Source organism: Mastomys coucha, chromosome X (genome assembly GCF_008632895.1).
Source record: "Mastomys coucha isolate ucsf_1 chromosome X, UCSF_Mcou_1, whole genome shotgun sequence".
NCBI classification, from domain to species: domain Eukaryota; kingdom Metazoa; phylum Chordata; class Mammalia; order Rodentia; family Muridae; genus Mastomys; species Mastomys coucha.
The window spans coordinates 118491489-118510313 of record NC_045030.1 but is presented as its reverse complement, the minus strand read 5'-3'; the positions used below and the strand labels follow the sequence as shown (position 1 = coordinate 118510313).

Here is an 18825-nt window from a genome sequence, read left to right as displayed (position 1 = left end):
CTCTTGGTTTTCCCTCCGAAAAAAATATCAGAAACAAAAACAAAACCAAAACAAACACAAAAAACAAACCCCTGTTCCTACCCCCCTCCCCTGCTCACCAACCCACCTTCTCCCACTTCCTGGTCCTGGCATTCCCCTACACTGGGGCATAGAACCTTCACAGGGCCAAGGGCCTCTCCTCCTATTGATGACAGACTAGGCCATCCTCTGCTATGCATGTGCTGCTAGAGACATGAGTCACACTATGTGTGCTCTTTGGCTGATGGTTTAGTCCCTGGGAGCTCTGAGGGTACTAGTTAGTTCATATTGTTCTTCGTCCTAAGGGGCTGCAAACCCTTCAGCTCCTTGGGTCCTTTCTCTAACTCCTTCATTGGGGACCCTGTGCTCAGTCCAATGGATGGTTGAGAGCCTCTACTTCTGTATTAGTCGGGCACTGTCAGAGCCTTTCAATAAGGAATTTCAAATCACTGTCATGAGTGCCATCTCCTATGTGACATAATGAAAGCAGTGTTAAGAGGAAAATTCATAGCACTAGTACCTTCATAAAGAAATTGGAAAGATCCTATACTAACACCTTACCATCATACCTGAAAGCTCTAAAACAAAAGGAAGCAAACACACCCAAGAGTAGTAGACCACAGGAAATAAAGTCAAGGCTGAAATCAAGCAATTAGAAGCAAAGTGAATAATACAAAGAATCAACAAAATCAAGAGCTGGTTCTTTGAGAAAATCAACACGATATATAAACCCATACACCAGTGTGGGGAGGTTCAGGCAACCTGGGCCCAGTTGAGAACAGGTTGAGAACTCCAGAGCCCCAGTGGGCAATAATTTCTGCCTGCAAGGGACAGAATGAGTTCTGCCACACCTCCTGGAACCCTAGCTCCTGTTTCAGTCCCTGTGGCACTCCTACAGCTGATGGCTAATTCTATAAGATCCCACCTTGCCACAGATAACCACACCACTCTGTCCAACTCCTGCTAATTGCCATGCCTCTCTCCAAGTTCCTCTTTCCAAGTCCCGCCTCCAGAGACTGAAGATGAAGCTGCTGATTGGACCAAGTTGCTGACAAACTTGGGGGAGGGTTTTTTCTTTACCTATCTACCTGTTTGCTTGTAACAAAGAGGAATTCAATGAATAATGGCAGACTGAAAGCACACCATGTGTTGGTCTAATCTTCTCAAGCCCTTCCTGCATTTCTGGTACCCCAAATTATTTGGGCCTTGACCCCCATTCCAGAAAACCCATTCGTATGAGTGGCTGCTGGCAGCTACAGATGGCGCCCACAAACAGGGACTGGGTATGAGGAAGAAAGGTGCCCAGCTACCTCAAGAGAAGCTTCTCAAGGAAATAAAGATGGAACAGCAGGTTTGCCAAGGTAAGTTGAGGTCACACTGGCCTGGTGATGGTCTCTACTTAGGGGGTTCAGTAGAGGAAGACAGTCAGGACCAGAATCAGACTGTTGAACAGTAGCCTTGGAGCTACACTTAGGCGGGCAGGGTAGGGCATAAATATATTATAAATACATTATACATAAAAATGGCAAAATTTAGAAACAAAGCAAAAGATATGTGTAAGAAGATAGAAAGGAAAGGGAAAATGGACTTCAGAGCTATCCTGGAGACACAGAGAAACCGAGAGATGTCTCGCTTTCTCTATGGCTTATTCAAGAGAAATTCCTCGTTTTCAACTTTATGTTACATGTCAATTTGTTTCTGTCTGTGTCTAAAAGAGTGAGTGCAAGTCTTTGTCTTGTGTTTTATGGTGTTTACACGTGGTCAACATGGTGGCTGGAGGCTTGAGAGCACTGCGCACCCTCCTGGTGCAAGCGGAAAGGCAATGGCCTGGCCATGGCAGGAACTCTGATATGGGTGACAAAGCTGGGGGGCCAGTTGTGGTGGTGCATGCTGGTAGGATTTACTAAAGGAGGCAGTAGCCAGGGGCAAGAGCCCAGCCCTGGCAAAAACACTGCGAGGGGGAGAGGCTGCTGGGCACTTTTGTGGTGGTGTGGCCGTTCTTGGCTCTCCCAGCTCCCTGATTTGCACTACACTGTGCAGGACACAGGGTGACTCCTGAGAGGTAGAGGGACCCTAAGGTTCCCTGGGGTAATTCAAGTCCCACAGCATGCTCAGCAAAGATGCTGTGTGTGGGTGTCCTGGGGGAGTTCTAAACAGGACACAGCCCCCGAGCAGTGCAGGCCCCATCCGGTTTAAAAGGCCCATGGCCACCACTATTTGGGTCATTGCTAAAGAGCCAGTCCGCGAGATGGCTGGGACTAGAGATGTGTGTAAAGTCCCACATTGAGGCGGCTACACTGCTATTTTGTTTGTTTGCCACCACTCACAGATGTGCACACACAGCCGACCCAACCTAGCAGACAAGCCAGGCCTGTGCCGTCGCTGTGCTAATACTGCAGAGCTACATCCTCCCAGCCATATAGTAGTGGCTACGGCCTCTCGCAACAGCAGCTCTGCTTTATCTCCCTGTCTAGGCCGGCCATAAGGTCCCCTGCCAGAGAGGTGGTGTCGGTGGTCCTGCATCCACCAAGGACTTAATAACTGGTTACACTCCTTGCGGTGCCATGCCTAACATTGCCTGCCACTTCCCACCATGATCCCATGGACGGTCTCTCCACAGTGCATACAAACTAAAGTTTCACAACCTCTTAGCTCCATCTAGTGGCCATGGAAGTAAATTACAGGCTAATAACACAGGCACTTAATGTGGATTTAATTACAAGCATAGACATAATGTTCATGATGGCTTAATATTATAAAAGAAATCTAAAAGTACAATTAAAATTAACAGAGTTCCATTGCCTAAAGTTATTGTTATCATGGATCTAAAGTAACTTTAATTTCTAAATCTATAAAAAGTTAATGAGGCCATAAGCCTTATGAAATTCAGCCTTTGTTAGATATAGTCTAATAAAAGGCAAAAAGCTTTTTACTGAAGGTAAGCAAAGCTTTTGTAAACAGTTTCCATCTATTATAATCAAATGTTTGGGGTTTTAATATGCCCCCAACATCTCTTTGACAAAAAGAGAACGTTAATATAAATACATCTCTTCTCATATTCAAAATAAAGTTTAATATCTTACCATAAAGTTGTGGTGATATAGTAAAATCATAAATATATTTTAGAAAACATTTATTTCTTCTAACAGCAATTAATTTGGCCATTATAAACTATTAATTGATATTTGGCCTATACCTTAGTAAAGATTTTTAGTCAAAACTTGATATTAATTCAAAGTGAACAAATTGTTAAAATTTGATTGTATACATACTTTCATATTTGCTATAAACTTATGTATACACCCCATAACAATATATACCCCTATAGCCCTTTCAGGAGAAAAAATTATATATAAGTCACATGTTTAATACCATGATTTTTCCTCCCTACATCAGCACAAAGAATTAAATTGTGTGCTGTAGTCACTATTTATCAAATACCAAAATTAAGCCTTAATTTGTATATTGGTATATGGGTACATACATATATCAGAGCTTTCAATTAATTTTGTTTTCAAAATTAAAAGTAAAATATACACATGTGACTATTAATTCCTTCTCAGGCTTTCAAGTTAAGATTGCCTTAACATAAAAAATATTAATTGGATATTGTCTATATTATATTTCTAAATTTAATTTTCCTAATCAGATTAAAACAGATAATGGAACTGACTATTATAGTCAAGCATTTAAGATATTTTGTCAACAATTTAATGTTACCCATATTAGTGAGATAATTTATAATTCTCAGAGACAATAAATTACTCAATGGGCACTTGGCACTTTGAGAATTTGATTTTTTAATATTAAAAGGAGGGGGATATGCACTCTACTCCAAAGTTACTTCCAAAAGCATATCTCATTTTTTACTTGTTTTAAAAAGCATATTTTGCTTTTTGCTTCTTTTAAAAATCATATTTCATTTTTTGCTTGTTTTAAGATATACCTCATTTTTTTGCTTGTTTTAAAAGGCATATTTTGCTTTTTGCTTGTTATAATATATATATATTGTAACACTTATATTATATAACAATATATATATATATATATATATATATATATATATTATCCACTTACTAACACTTATGATCTTAACCCTACTTTAATCTGGGGAAGAGGCTCAGTTTGTGCTGGAACACAATGGATGCCTGAAACATTGATTCCTCAAGTGGATACAGATACAGAATCTTTTTAATAAGCATGTCTTTATACTAAAAATATTGGCTAAACATTTTTTGTGGCCAACGAAGTTTACTTGGATGAAATAGCCTCCATCTTTTTCTAAGAGTTAACAGCAGCTTCCCTCTAAACCTAGAGGCCAAGCCTTGGGCCTAAACGTTGCTAATTTGCAACTAAAGTGCCTGAGACATCCTCAAGATAATGTTGCTTTTAACCTTTTGAGTTTTTATCTCAAGCAAGCTCACTCCTGGAGCACTTTTACCTAAAAAGCAAGCTCAGTCTTAGAGCACAAAGACACTTTAGCTCAATCTCAGAGCTTCTAGCCTTAAACTTATTTATTGACAACTGAATTGAAGGCCTATTCTCGAGGTGTAGCTGTTGAAAAGGCTCCTAGCTTGGGAGCTGCTATTTTACAACTCAATTAGGTGTCTACTCCCAGCTGCCCATCAGCACACCAGCACTGGTAGGCTCCAGAGAACTGTGGCAGCTGCTGGACTTTGCAAGCGCTAAAGGCATGTCTTGACATTGTGTGCATGGGAAGAAGGTGCATTTTGAAAAGCCATGTTCAGCGAGTTAAGACTCTGGTAAGTTATCAACCTAAGACAAGGACACATACTGAGTGGCTGTGTGTTTTTTTTTGTTTAAAATAATGAAACATGTAATAAGCCTGATTTGCAGTGTCAAACTAGATATACGTGTGCCCATAGACGGGTAAGATGCTTGCCAGTAGATATTATACTACAGGTGATATTCATCAAAGCACCATGAAAATTCCCATGCAGGACTGTGATGTATAAGTATGCCTTTATTCTACTATTTTCTAAATTAAAAGGGAGGAAATGTGACCCTGCTACAGCTGAGGGCTAATTCCATTAGACCCTGCTTTGCCACAGATAACCACGCCCCTCTGTCCACTTCCTGCTAATTGCCACGCTTCTCTCCAAGTTCCAGTTACTCTGGAAGTCCTGCTTCCACAGACTGAAGATGAAGCTGCTGATTGGGCCAAGTTGCTGACAAACTTGGGGGAGGGTATTTTCTTTACCTATTTACCTGTTTGCTTGTAACAAAGAGGAATTCAATGAATGATGGTGGACTGAAAGCACACCATGTGTTGGTCTAATTTTTTCAAACCCTTCCTGCATTTCCGGTACCCCAAGTTATTCAGGCCTTGACCCTCATTCCAGAAAACCCATTTGTATTAGTGGCTGCTGGCAGCTACCAGTCCGAAGGCTCCCAACCCCCCACCCCCAGGAGATCTGTGTTCTGACATATAGACAATGCCCTAAGCTCCCAGCATTTTAGCTGCACCCTAGTCCCAGTCATCTGACCCCAGCCAGATAGCCCTGTTTCATAATATAAGGAGTGGTTTGCCCCCTCCTATCTCTCTTTCTCTATTGCTTCCTCTCTTGCTCTCTTCTTTTCTTGCCCCCTCTCTTCCTCTCCTCTCTTCTTCCTCTCCTTTCTTTCTTTCCACATGGTCATGGCTGGCTTCTTTTTCTCTTTACTATAATAAAATATCTTACGATTATACATTGCCTCCTTTTAACTAACGCATCATGCAGCAGCCCCAGCACCAGCATCAGCAAGACACAGGCCCACACACCAATCTAAATAAAGGACACAGAGACAGTATACAAATTAACAAAATCAGAAGTTAAAAGGGAGACATAACAACAGAACCTGAGGAAATTCAAAATATCATCAGAACCTACTACAAAAACCTATACTCAACAAAACTGGCAAATCTAGATGAAATAGATGATTTTCCAGACAGATATCGCATATCAAAGTTAAATCAAATTCAGGTAACCTATCTAAACAGTCCCATAATCCCTAAGTAAATAGAAGCAGTCATTAAAAACCAAAGGGCCACATAGTTACAGTGCAGAATTCTACCAGATTTTGAAAGAGGAACTAATTCCAATACTCCTCAAACTATTCCACAAAATAGAAATAGAAGAAACATTGCCAAGCGCATTTCATGAAGCCACTGTCACGCTGATACCTAAGCAACACAAAGACTCAACAAAGAAAGAGAACTTCAGACCAATTCTGTTTATGAACAACAACACAAAAATACTAAAGAAATTTCTCATAAACCACATCCTAGAATAGATCAAAAAGATCATCACAGTCAAATAGAAAACTCATTTTATGTGTGGTACACCTTAGGAGTGAAGAACTTAAATAAGATCCATGCCAGCATAGAGTTGAGACTATTTCCAAATAATTTGATAAAGAAATTACTTCACTAATACTTAGGACACTACAATCTTGCCCCTAGTGCAAACTCACTCATTTCTTACAATTTATAATTCTTCCTTCAGTTTAGGTAATAACTTCTGCCAAGTCATGCTTATCAAGACAATGGTCATAAGATACATTTGTAATGAAAAAATAACAAAACCTAAGCATTGCTGATAGGAATTGAGACTAATTGGGTGGCAATCCAAACATAACATTATAAGGTATCTATTGAAGGAAAAATGTTTTTGTCAGTAGTGTGCACACATCATTAGTTTGCCAGTATTACAGATCCTTAGAGAAAATTATTACTCATTCACATTATCCTCTATTTCCATACAAGGGAAAAACCCTTTCATACCTATACCTTAATTTACTGTATTATTTTAAGTGTATATTTATGCATATAAATGTTTTCAGAAATTAAAAACAGCATTATACTTTTCCACTGAAATCTTATTCCTAACACAATGTCTAGCATGATTTAAGCACTTAGAATTGCTAACTGAATTATTCTTGATTGTCATATATCTTTCAAATTGAAGAATTGAATACCTTGTATAATTCATTATTCTAAAATATGAAATTTATGGGCTATATTTATACACAGAAATAATTCTGTCTATTAAAGAGTACTTAGTAATCTCTAACTCAAAATTAAGAAGCTACATTACTATCTTATTTTAAATCTGATGAAAGATAAGTTAGGCATTGTGTAAGTGACTTTTTAAAAAGGGCAAATTTATTTTCAAAAGCCATTTAGCAATGTCTAGATATATTTATGATTGTCATAAATTGAATATGTGGTGTAGTTAGTGTTGATATAAGCCTAAAGACACTGAAGGTAATAATATCATTTTTATTAAGATGTGTAGAAAAATTCCCCACAGCATAGAAGTATCCAGACTACAGTATGAATAGCAGCAAGTATGAGAAAAACTTCCTTGAGTAATTCAGGCTAAATTTTTAGAAAATTAAATGTTGGCCACATTGGAAGTCATGGAAGCACAGATTACAATGATAATTAAATACTTGAGTAAATATTAGTAGTTAAAAGTCTAATAAGATATAATAAAATTGAAGAGAAAAGGTGTTTATTTTATACGAGCTAATTTAAATGTTTATTACTAAAATTCAATAGTAGTATTATTTTTGAACTGGTGAAATTAACATTTCACAACACATACGTATACACACTCACACACCTACATTCTGGTTTTGATGAAAGTTTTCATAATGGAACTTAAATACAATGAAAAGTCATGTCTCCAAGAAAAACTGTTGAGTTTTTTTATATGAAATTAACATTTATTTTCACTTTCCAAACCATATTTTTCAAAAGTATGCAAATCCTCTCTTGATAGATCATTTTTGTTAGAGTATTATCAAGAAAAATGATTAATGTTCTGTTTTTTATACCAATAAGTAGCTAAAAATGTCTTCTAGCACTACTTTAATGGAGTAGTTTTAATGTTTTGTTTTTGTTTTTGTTTTTGTTTTTACAGCATTGATAGGAAAAAATGAGTTTCAAAAGTATAAGATTTTCTGCTCTAATAATAAAGTTGTTTTTAAGTTTAATATAATTATTTCATCAAACTTTTTGCTATTATAGATGCATATACCTTTGGGGTAAATATTATTAATTTTATATCAGTAGTAATTGAATCATTATTCATCATTAAGAATTATTAAGTCAAGAAGATTGTATGTCCTTTTATGGTTTAAAAATAGCTTTTAATTGTGATGAATAATTGTGTCATCCTATTATATTATTAGAATATCACATATTAATAATGACAAAATTACTCTTTCTTTACAGAAATGTTTCTTATAATATATCAAAAATATTTGCATTTTTACTTAAAAGAAGAACTTTTCCTTAACTAGTAATGATCAGTTACATATTGTTATACTTTATTTGGTTATTCAATGGTTGATCAGAAGTTTAAATTCTCTTGCATAAACAATATGATTTTAGAGAGAGGGAAGAGAAGTGGGAGTGGGAGAGAGAGACAGAGAGAGAGAAAGAGAGAGAGAGAGAGAGAGAGAGAGAGAGAGAGAGAGAGAGAGAGAGGAGAATACCTTCATACACCAATAGGAAAGATGTGAAATGCAAAATATGTCTTAAAAGTTTAGCTTAATCCCTTTTAAAAAGTAATTAATGGGTGCTGAAGCCACTGTTGCTGAGCCCAGGCCATGCTACTGCTGCTCGCCTGTCACTCCCCATCATGCAATTGTGGTCTCAAAAGATTCAAAGTCCAAGATGGTAAACCTCAAGGACCAGCTGATTGTGAATCTTCTTATAGAAGAACAGGTCCTCCAGAACAAGATTACAGTTGTTGGAGTTGGTGCTGTTGGCATGGCCTGTGCCATCAGTATCTTAATGAACGACTTGGCAGATGAGCTTGCCCTTGTTGATGTCATGGAAGACAAGCTGAAGGTAGAGATGATGGATCTCCAGCATGGCAGCCTCTTCCTTAAAACACCAAAAATTGTCTCCAGCAAAGACTATTGTGTAACTGCGAACTCCAAGCTGGTCATCATCACAGCAGGAGCCCATCAGCAAGAGTGAGAAAGCTGACTCAGTCTGGTCTAGTGAAATGTGAACATCTTCAACTTCATCATTCCCAGCATTGTGAAGTACAGTCCACACTGCAAGCTGCTTATTGTCTCAAATCCAGTGGATGTCTTGACCTACATTGCTTGGAAAATCAGTGGCTTTCCCAAAAACCTAGTTATTGGAAGTGGTTGCAATCTGGATTCAGCTGGGTTCTGTTACCTGATGGGAGAAAGGCTGGGGGTTCACCCGCTGAGCTGTCATGGGTGGGTCCTGGGAGAACATAGCGACTCCAGTGTGCCTGTGTGGAGTAGTGTGAACATTGCTGGTATCTCTGAACCCAGAACTGGGTACTGATACAGATAAGGAGCAGTGGAAGGATGTTCACAAGCAGGTGGTTGACAGTGCCTATGAGGTGATTAAGCTGAAAGGTTACACATCCTGGGCCATTGGCCTCTCTGTGGCCGACTTGGAAGAGAGCATAATGAAGAACCCGAGGTGGTTGCATCCCATCTCCACCATGATTAAGGGTCTCTATGGGATCAATGATGATGTCTTCCTAGTGTCCCATGTATCCTGGGACAAAATGGAATCTCGGATGTTGTGAAGGTGACACTGACTGCTGAAGAAGAGGTCTGCCAGAAGAAGAGTGTAGATACCCTCTGGGGAATCCAGAAAGAGCTGCAGTTCTAAATTCTTCCCAGTGTCCTAACACTTCACTGTCCAGGCTGCAGCAGGGTTTCTATGGAGACCACACACTTCTCATCTGAGCTGTGGTTAGTACAATGGTGTTGAGGTGGTCTGTGGAAAAATCTCAGTTCCCTCAGCTCTGCCCTGCTGCCAAGTGGTAGTGGTAACCTGGTTAGTGTGACAGTCCCACTGTCTCCGAGACACACTGCCAACTATGTGCAGGCTTCGATTACCCTGTGAGCTTGCTGTATTGCTGCCCTGCCCACCCACACCAAACATGCCTAGGCCAACGAGTTTCCAGTTAGTTATAACCTGGCTCCAGTATGTAAGTCCATTTTGCATATCTTGTGCATAAATGTTCTACAGGATATTTTATGTATTATATGTGTCTGTAGCATGCATTGCAATATTATGTGAAATGTAAGATCTGCATATAGATGATGAAACCAACCACTCAATTGTCAAGCCAATGAAAACACCAAATAAATTTTGAACAGTGAAAAAAAAGTAATTAATTGTAAAGAGTAGATTAGCTCCTGATGGTAGTTGTAATTGATTTTTAAATGTTCACAGAGCTAAGATACTGCAATGAGCAATATGAATGGTAATTTCCTGGTACTCAGTTTTACTTATGCTCTATATTGGCATCGAACAAGAACAACTAGAACTATTCAAAACAATGCTGATTATTATTTGAAAAATACTATATAAATCAACTCCCTTGACAGATTTGATACTTGAATAGAGGAAGGGTTAAATAGATATGACTAATACTATAACACTCTGAGGACTGATCAACTATACAGACAGTAAACTTTTAGAAACAATTATTTTCCATTAAGAAATGATTAACTGCCAGGCGGTGGTGGCACACGCCTTTAATCCCAGCACTTGGGAGGCAGAGGCAGGTGAATTTCTGAGTTCAAGGCCAGCCTGGTCTATAGCGTGAGTTCCAGGATAGCCAGGGCTGTACAGATAAACTCTGTCTTGAAAAACAAAACAAACAAAACAAACAAACAAACAAACAAAAAGAATGATTAACCCAGGTTAGTTGAAACTGCTAGTCTTCCTAAAGGATTGCCCTCCTTCTCAGCTTCTTCCAGCTTTTCCCTAACTTAACCACAATGGTCACCAGCTTCTGTTGATTTATTGGGTGTAAATATCTGCATCTGAAACTTTCAGCTGCTTGTGCTACACATAAATGATTGAATATTTTTCAGCTACAGAAATTAAATTCTTTTACTAGAAAAATGGTTAGAGATGGAAATCATTATGGTACAAAAAAACCCAAGAGATGCATAGTCTCTCATACACATGCAGAATATACATATATACATATATATATATATTCTACTTATAAGATTTTATGTAATCTTACAAGTAGAATTACAATAGTAATTCCACTCTGTCAAGGGAAATTGAAATGTGGAAAGTTTCATCAATTTGCACTAAGTTATAGTTAGATAAAAGACAAAGCTCTTTGAGGAATATACAATATAAGGACTACAGAAAATAATGTATATACACTAGGAAAAGCAAGGAGAAAGGATTGTAAATGTTATAATTATACACAGACAAAATTTTTACTGAGATAAATATATAATTAATCTCATACAACCATTATGTAATATTTGAATGTATGGGATATAACTGTACTTTATTCACATGCTTTTATATATCTATAAAAAGTAAAATAACAAAAATAAAATTAAATACACAAAACAACATGGAAAGAAATAAAAAATGACACCTAAGTACAATTTCAATGTTAGGGTTAACTTAGTGATAGTGATAACACAGAAATCTTATTTACATTTTGTGAGGAGCTTTCCCTGAATTGTTTTTCTTTCATAGAATTTTGTTGAAGTTTCTGAAAAAAACTTTTAGCATCTCCCAAACTGTTGAAAGAGCTGTGAAGCTAATTTAAGTTCAGAAAGTATTTCAACTTCACACCCACTGGCGCTATAGATTTATAGTGGTGTATTCTTCAACCATGTTCTTCTAACTCTGACTCACAATTGCCATAGATAGTTGGCATATTAATTTAGAATAGACCACAAATTAGTAACAGTAAAAATAACACAGTACGTTTTTCTGAAGCTATAAGAAATGATAAAATGTGATTTCAAGCATATTTGAGAAGTACATTTGTTTTAACTATATTTAAAGATAGTCCTTATTTTGATATAACATAAAATTTAAGTGTATCTTAATTTCAAAATGCATGAAATTAGATTAAATATGGATTTCACAAAATTTCATTGTATGTTATAAAATTTCTAGTCTACTTTGTATTTATTTTGGAAAGGATATAATAGAGTAGAACATGGCATGTGATGAGGTAGTTCAGGTTTGAACAATTAGACTATTTAAATAGTAAAGGCATTGAAATGATATATGACTTGATTATAAGCTAAAGCAATCATTAACCTTATTAAATATCTTAAGTAATGATTGGTTTGTTTGTCTATTTCCAAAACAAAATCAGTAAAATTGTATTCTAAAGGACCTGACATATAAAAGATGATAAGTAAATATTAAATAAGTTTTAATCTGTTTGTTTGTTTTCTTTCTTGTTTGGTTTTATTCTGGTTTGTTTGTTGGCCTGTTTATTTTCTAGAGATAGGAATAAAAGAGGTGGATGCTCACAGCCAAACCACTAGACTGAGCACTGGGTCCCTAAGGGAGGAGTTAGAGAAAGGACTGAAGGAGCTGAAGGGGTTTGCAACCCCTATAACAAGAATAACAATATCAATCAAACAGACCTCCAGAGCTCCTAGGGACTAAACCACCAACCAAGGAGTACACATGGAGTACACATGGCTCCAGCTGCATATATATATATATATATATATATATATCAGAGGATGGCCTAGTTGGTCACCAATTGGAGGAGAGGCCCTTGGTCCTGTGAAGGCTCAATGCCCAAGTATAGGGGAAGACCAGTGTAGAGATGTGGGAGTGGGTAGAGTAGCACCATCATAGTAGCAGAGGGAGGGGGCATGGTTGTCAGAGGGGAAACCAGGAAAGGGGATAATATTTCAAATATAAATAAAGGAAATATCTAATAAAATTTTTTTTAAAAAGTGATACAGAGTACAAAAAGAATAGGAGTCCATGCTGCAAGTATGGAGGTCAGAAGACATCTTGCAGTAGTCAATCTTCTCTGTTTCTGTTATATAAGACTCAGCAACTGAGCCTTGATAACAAGCAAGGTTATTTGTTTTGTTTTGTTTTTTGTTTTTTTGGTTTTTTTGGTTATTGTTTGGCTTGGTGAGATATCTCTTTAACCATTATTGATTTTGACATACAAACAGACAGATGAACACATACAGCTACACACACACATACAAATACACATACATACACACATACAAATATACATACATACACACATACAAATACACATACATACACATATACAAATATACATACATACACACATACACACACACACACACAGAGAGAGAGAGAGAGAGAGAGAGAGAGAGAGAGAAAGAGACATAGAATCTTCCCAAATATTTCATTTTATTTGAATTATGATAGTTAAGGGAGGTAATTTTCATAAGAATTCTAATGTTGATTTTTGTTGTTTATTCATTTATTATTTTTGAAATAACATCAAAACACTATATACAGTGACCAATATCAAAGTTCACCAAATTTAATGACCAATAGCTACAAGTAGCTATTCTAATACATAAAGCATGACTGGTTTGAATTGAGTTTTTCTATTCATAAACCAGATACTTGTTTGCAATATGTTTTATTAAAAATAATTCAAACATTCATAAATTTTAGTTAGTTATATTTTATTATGGTAAGACCTGAGATATGTTTTGTTAACTATTTTACTAAAATTAATTTTTGACTATTTCTTTTTAATTTTCAATAATACAACTACTGTAAATTTAAAATTGCTTTCATATTTCCATATGACTGAATTGAGAAAAATATAGAACAATGTATCATCTAATACTTAATATTCTTTGACTATAGTTTTAAATTAACAATTTATTGAAAGCATAGTTCTTTATTCATTAATAATCTCTGTAGCATAAAATAATGGCTTACAATAATATTTAAACATTTTGGGCATCCATATTTGGAAATTTCACAATTTTATGGCTCATTTAAATTGTTATAATAAGTAGATGTCAATTAATAATGCCTTTTATTTAACCTACATTCATATTATTAAAAGTCTAACACAAATTCAAAGTATGAAGTTTCAATAGAGCATTTTGCTTTCATAGGTTAGATTCTGATTCAATGCTTCACCAAAAGTTTTATCGGAATGACAATAGTAAATCATTACAGTCACTTTTAAAATTTAATAAGTGTACTGTCTCCAAAATGAAATCAGTTTTCTTCTCTAGTTAATTTTTGAATGATAAATAATTTCAAAAGTGCTTTCATTTTCTTTTGTTACAAAAGAAAACTATTAACAAGCAACACAATTATATTAGGAGACACATTTTGTCTGTTTCTGTGTTAATGTACCATATGTAGTGAATATAGAAGAATTATTTTGTCATATATTATTTGAAGAAAACTATTTTTTTTGGAAGTTGCAAGGACAGGAGTAGATATGAAGGGATGGGGAGATGGGTAAGAATGTGGTACAGGATGTAAAACTCACAAAGAATCAATAAAAACTTTTTTTAAAAAATGAAGAAAATTTTAAATATTAAAATACTCAAATCCTAATCTTTATAAGACTTAATTCTTTCTACAAATATTTTTCAGTAATATTTCATGTCTATCTATTAGTAACCTAAAACAAAACTAACAGAACCTCAGTTGATTTGGTCATGTTAGCATGATAACAGATGGAGATACAAAATTAATAAGAAGAGATTAATTGTATGGTCCATGTTACAAATTTGTAACTTAAAACCTATGCATATACATTTTAATTAATGCCTTCTTATGAAAAAGTGATAGTCTTTGAAAGGGCACTGCTAAAAAAAAATTGACATAGGAAAAACTCCACGGCTATCCTTCATACAGATAAATTACATTTTGTATTTACATAGACTTAATAACTAAGAAACCAGATGCATATAGGTACGGCAATTCTGCTGGATGAGAAAAAATTCATTTATTGTATTCTCTCCTAGATATAATTTACGCTTTTTCCATATTCTTTTTCCTAAATAAGGATCCTTGACATAATTTAGCATTTCAAGTCAAAAACAATTTCAGATGAGGATTTAGCTGTATAACAGACACTTCATGTTTTACTGAGACCCAAAAGGTTTACTTTATTTCCAGGATTATTGTATTAATGTAGCAAAAACATATAAAAAATGAATTATAATCACAGACAACAAATCAATGACTACACTTTAAAAAGCAGATGACTTTTCTGCCTAACAAACAAGAATAAAATATACTATGGCTTTTGAGCCTGGTATGCGGTTAAAATGCAACTATAAAATTATCATATTAAATATATAGTATTTATCAGACAAAATTTGAAGAATAACTTTAATTGCAATTTATGCTCAATAGTGCACTGACCAATGTTCAAAAAAATGTATTAGTGTTGAATTATGCAGGCATAAAACTTTAAATGTTAACACTTTGAGTCTCTCACTATTCAATTTTATTTTGCCTCAGTTTCTAGCTCTTAAAAATTTAAACAATAGAACTAAAAATCTTTTTTAAGGCAAAGTACACCATCAAGAGATCAAATAAGTAACCTACAGATTGGGGTAAAATCTTTACTAACCCTACATCTAATAGATGGCTAATATCCAAAACCTATAAAAAACTCAAGAAGTTAACCTAAAAACCAAATAACCTAATTTAAAAATGGGGTACTAAGCTAAACAGAGAATTCTCAATACAGGAATTCCGAATGTCCAAGAAGCACTTAAGAAAATGTTCAACATCCTTAGTCATTAGTGAAATGCAAATCAAAACAACCCTGAGATTCTACCTTACAACATTCACAATGGCTAAGATCAAAAACTCAAGGGACTGGCAAGGATGTGGTGCAAGGGGAACACTCCTCCATTGCTGGTACAATTACAATCTTGTATAACCACTCTGGAAAACAATTTGTCAGTTCCTCAGCAAATTGGAAATAGATCTACCTGAAGACCTAGTGATATTACTCCTGAGTATACACCTAAAAGATGTTCTACCATACCACTAGGACAGTGCTCCACTATGTTCATAGCAGCCTTTTTTTGTAATATCTAGAAGCTGGAAACTACCAAGATGTACCTCAACTGAAGAATGGATGCATAAAACTTGTTTCATTTGCACAATGCAATATACTTCAGCTATTAAAAACAAGGGCATCATGAATTTTGCATGCAAATAGATGGAAATAGAAAATATCTGCTGGAGAGATAGCTCAGCAGTTAAGAGCACTAACTGCCTTTCTGAAGGTCCTGAGTTCAAATCCCAGCAACCACATGGTGGCTCACAACCATCTGTAATGAGATCTGATGCCCTCTTCTGGGGTGTCTGAAGACAGCTACAGTGTAGTTACATATAATAAATAAATAAATCTTAAGAACATTAATTAATTCCTTTTTAAAAAAAAGAAAGAAAATATCACCCTGAGTGAGGTAACCCAGACCTAAAAGGACATGCATGTTATGTACTCAATGATAAGTTGATATTAGTCAAAAAGTACAGAATACCCATGATACAACACACCCCACAGAGAGTAAAATGTTTAAAGAGATGGGAGGCCCAAATGAGAATACTTCAAGTCTACTTAGAAGAGCTTACAAAATAAAGATGAGAGGCAGAGTGAGGATAGGATCTGGTTGGGAGTGGGAAGGAAGGAAGACAAAGGGCAACAAGATTAGGAACATGTGTGTGTGTGTGGGGGAGGGGTCAGAAAACCCAGAGAAGCCCAGAGGGCCAGGTTGGTATGGGAGGTGGGGGATCCTCTAAAAATCCCCAGAAACATGGTATGTAAGAGATCCCCAAGGCTCAAATAGGGTGACATTAGATCAAATGTCCAACAGTAGAGAGACAGAATTCGAAGAGCCCACCTCTAGTAGACGGAAAGGACCTAAGTGGAGGGATGGGATTACACACACAATAAAAATTTCTGACCCAAAATTGTTCCTGTCTAAAAAAACTGCAGGTACAAAAATGTGGAAAAGACTTAAGGAAAGGCAATCTAATGACCAGACCGACTTGAGATTTATCCCATGGGGCAGGGTAATAGTCACCAAGACTTGACACTATAGCTGATGCTATAATGTACTTACAGACAGGAGCCTAGCATAGCTATCCTCTTAGAGGCCTTATCTACAGTTGACTAAGATAGATGCAGATACTTACACCCAACCATTGGACTGAAGTTGGGGTTCTCTATGATTGAATTAGGGGAAGGACTGAAGGAGCTGAAGGGGAGGGTGACCCTATAGGAAGACCAGCAGTCTCAACTATCCCAGAGACCTGTATGCCTGAAAGCCCCCAGAGATTGAGTCACCAAGTTGTCATCATACACAGGCTGGTCTGAGTCGCCTGACACTTAAATAGCAGAGTACTGCCTGATCTGGCCTTAGTGGAATAAGATAAACCTAATTCTGTAGAGAATTGAGGCCCCAGGGAAGGGGAATGCTAGGAGGGTGGGCTGCATCCTCTCAGCGCCAGAGGGGATGGGGAAGAGGATAAGAAACTGGGAGGTGGGACCTGGAGCTGGAGCAATGGCTGGAATATAAATAAATAAAATTTTAAAAATTGAAATAATAATAGAACCTGCATATGAAAGTGTGGCATGAAATTCAAAGGTTTGGTGAAGACAGTATACACTTTTAATTACATATATGAATACTAATTAGTGTGAAGTTATATGGTTTTAACTATATTATTATATACCAGGATCACATGGTTACTGCAATGTCTAAAGTGACATATATGAGTCTAGAGAATGAGCTAAGTTGGGCAAGTGCTTCTCTAGTATGTGCAGTATAAACCAGATTTTGCCTGTAAATCTCAGTACACTCAGAAGTTAATTTCATATTCAGGTATATATTCTATTCATGCTTACCCTGATCTTTGAAAGATTTGTGGAAGGAAAATGAAAGAGAACAGAAGAAATGAAAGAAAAAGAAAGAAAAGGAAACATAAACTTCAAAACTTTGAATACTTAATTGACTTCACTGAGTGTATTCATCTAGTCAGGTATAATAGTTTTATGAGAATCCATGTGGTCCTGACTTATATTCAATTTTTTTACTCCACAGTACCTCTATGAAGAGTTTATCAAGACACATTGCTGAGTAAAATAAATCAGACACAGTAACACAATTATTATTATTTTCTTTTATATGAAGAAAAAATGCCTTATTGCAGAACAGGAATTAAGGACTAGAGTAAGCATTTCTGCACATGAGGTTGCTCATAAGGTGAGTAAATTGATAAATAAATGATATATTCTCCAGTGGAAGTTATTACAATGAAATCAACTAATTTGAAATGAAGAAAAAGTATTTGACTGGAATCATAAACACCAACAAGTTCTTATGTCTATTCCATATCTACAGCTCATGAATTTGCAGGGAAATATCTATGAAACACTAAGGAGGGGAGAGTTATAGAATTATATGCAATATTTTCACATTAACTTCATTATCCATATAAATATTTGACAAATAAGACATTGAAGGACATTAGGATTAAGATATCATTAAATTTTCAAACTTTTGAGGATTGCTGAAATTTATTAGAATATGTAGATTGATGATAGAAGATAGCCAAAGAAGTATTTAAAGAAAACAAAAGAAGTGCCAAGATTTGAAAACTATCAAAGTAGTAAAAATAATTATATTTCAAATACTCATATCAAACTTTAAGAGGAGAGAGGTCTATGTGCAACATGTTGGATTTATTACCGACTTCAGAAAGAGATATACTTTAGTAATTATTTTAGATTCCTAGAAGTAACAATGGATTTTTGGTTGTAGCTTTAAAACTAAAAAAGGAAAATCATAATTTTTGGATAATAGAACAATAAAAAGACAGTTTTGAAATATAAAGTTAAAATAAATGAGGCATTTATAATATTCAATAACATCTTCAAATTTTATGAACAAAAGATAAAATTAAATACATTTTAACTGTTTGCTTAAATTTCATGTTTAAAAATATTGGTTTTT

The 18825-nt window shown here is 35.7% G+C and overlaps 1 protein-coding gene and 1 pseudogene across 3 annotated transcripts in view; one reads left to right on the top strand and one right to left on the bottom strand.

The window, feature by feature from the left end:
• The window catches only part of Pcdh11x (protocadherin 11 X-linked), a 518505-nt gene that overhangs the window by 65209 nt on the left and 434471 nt on the right, over positions 1-18825 (bottom strand). The gene's annotated exons all lie outside the window — the stretch shown is intronic.
• On the top strand, positions 8517-9795 carry LOC116088375 (annotated as a pseudogene).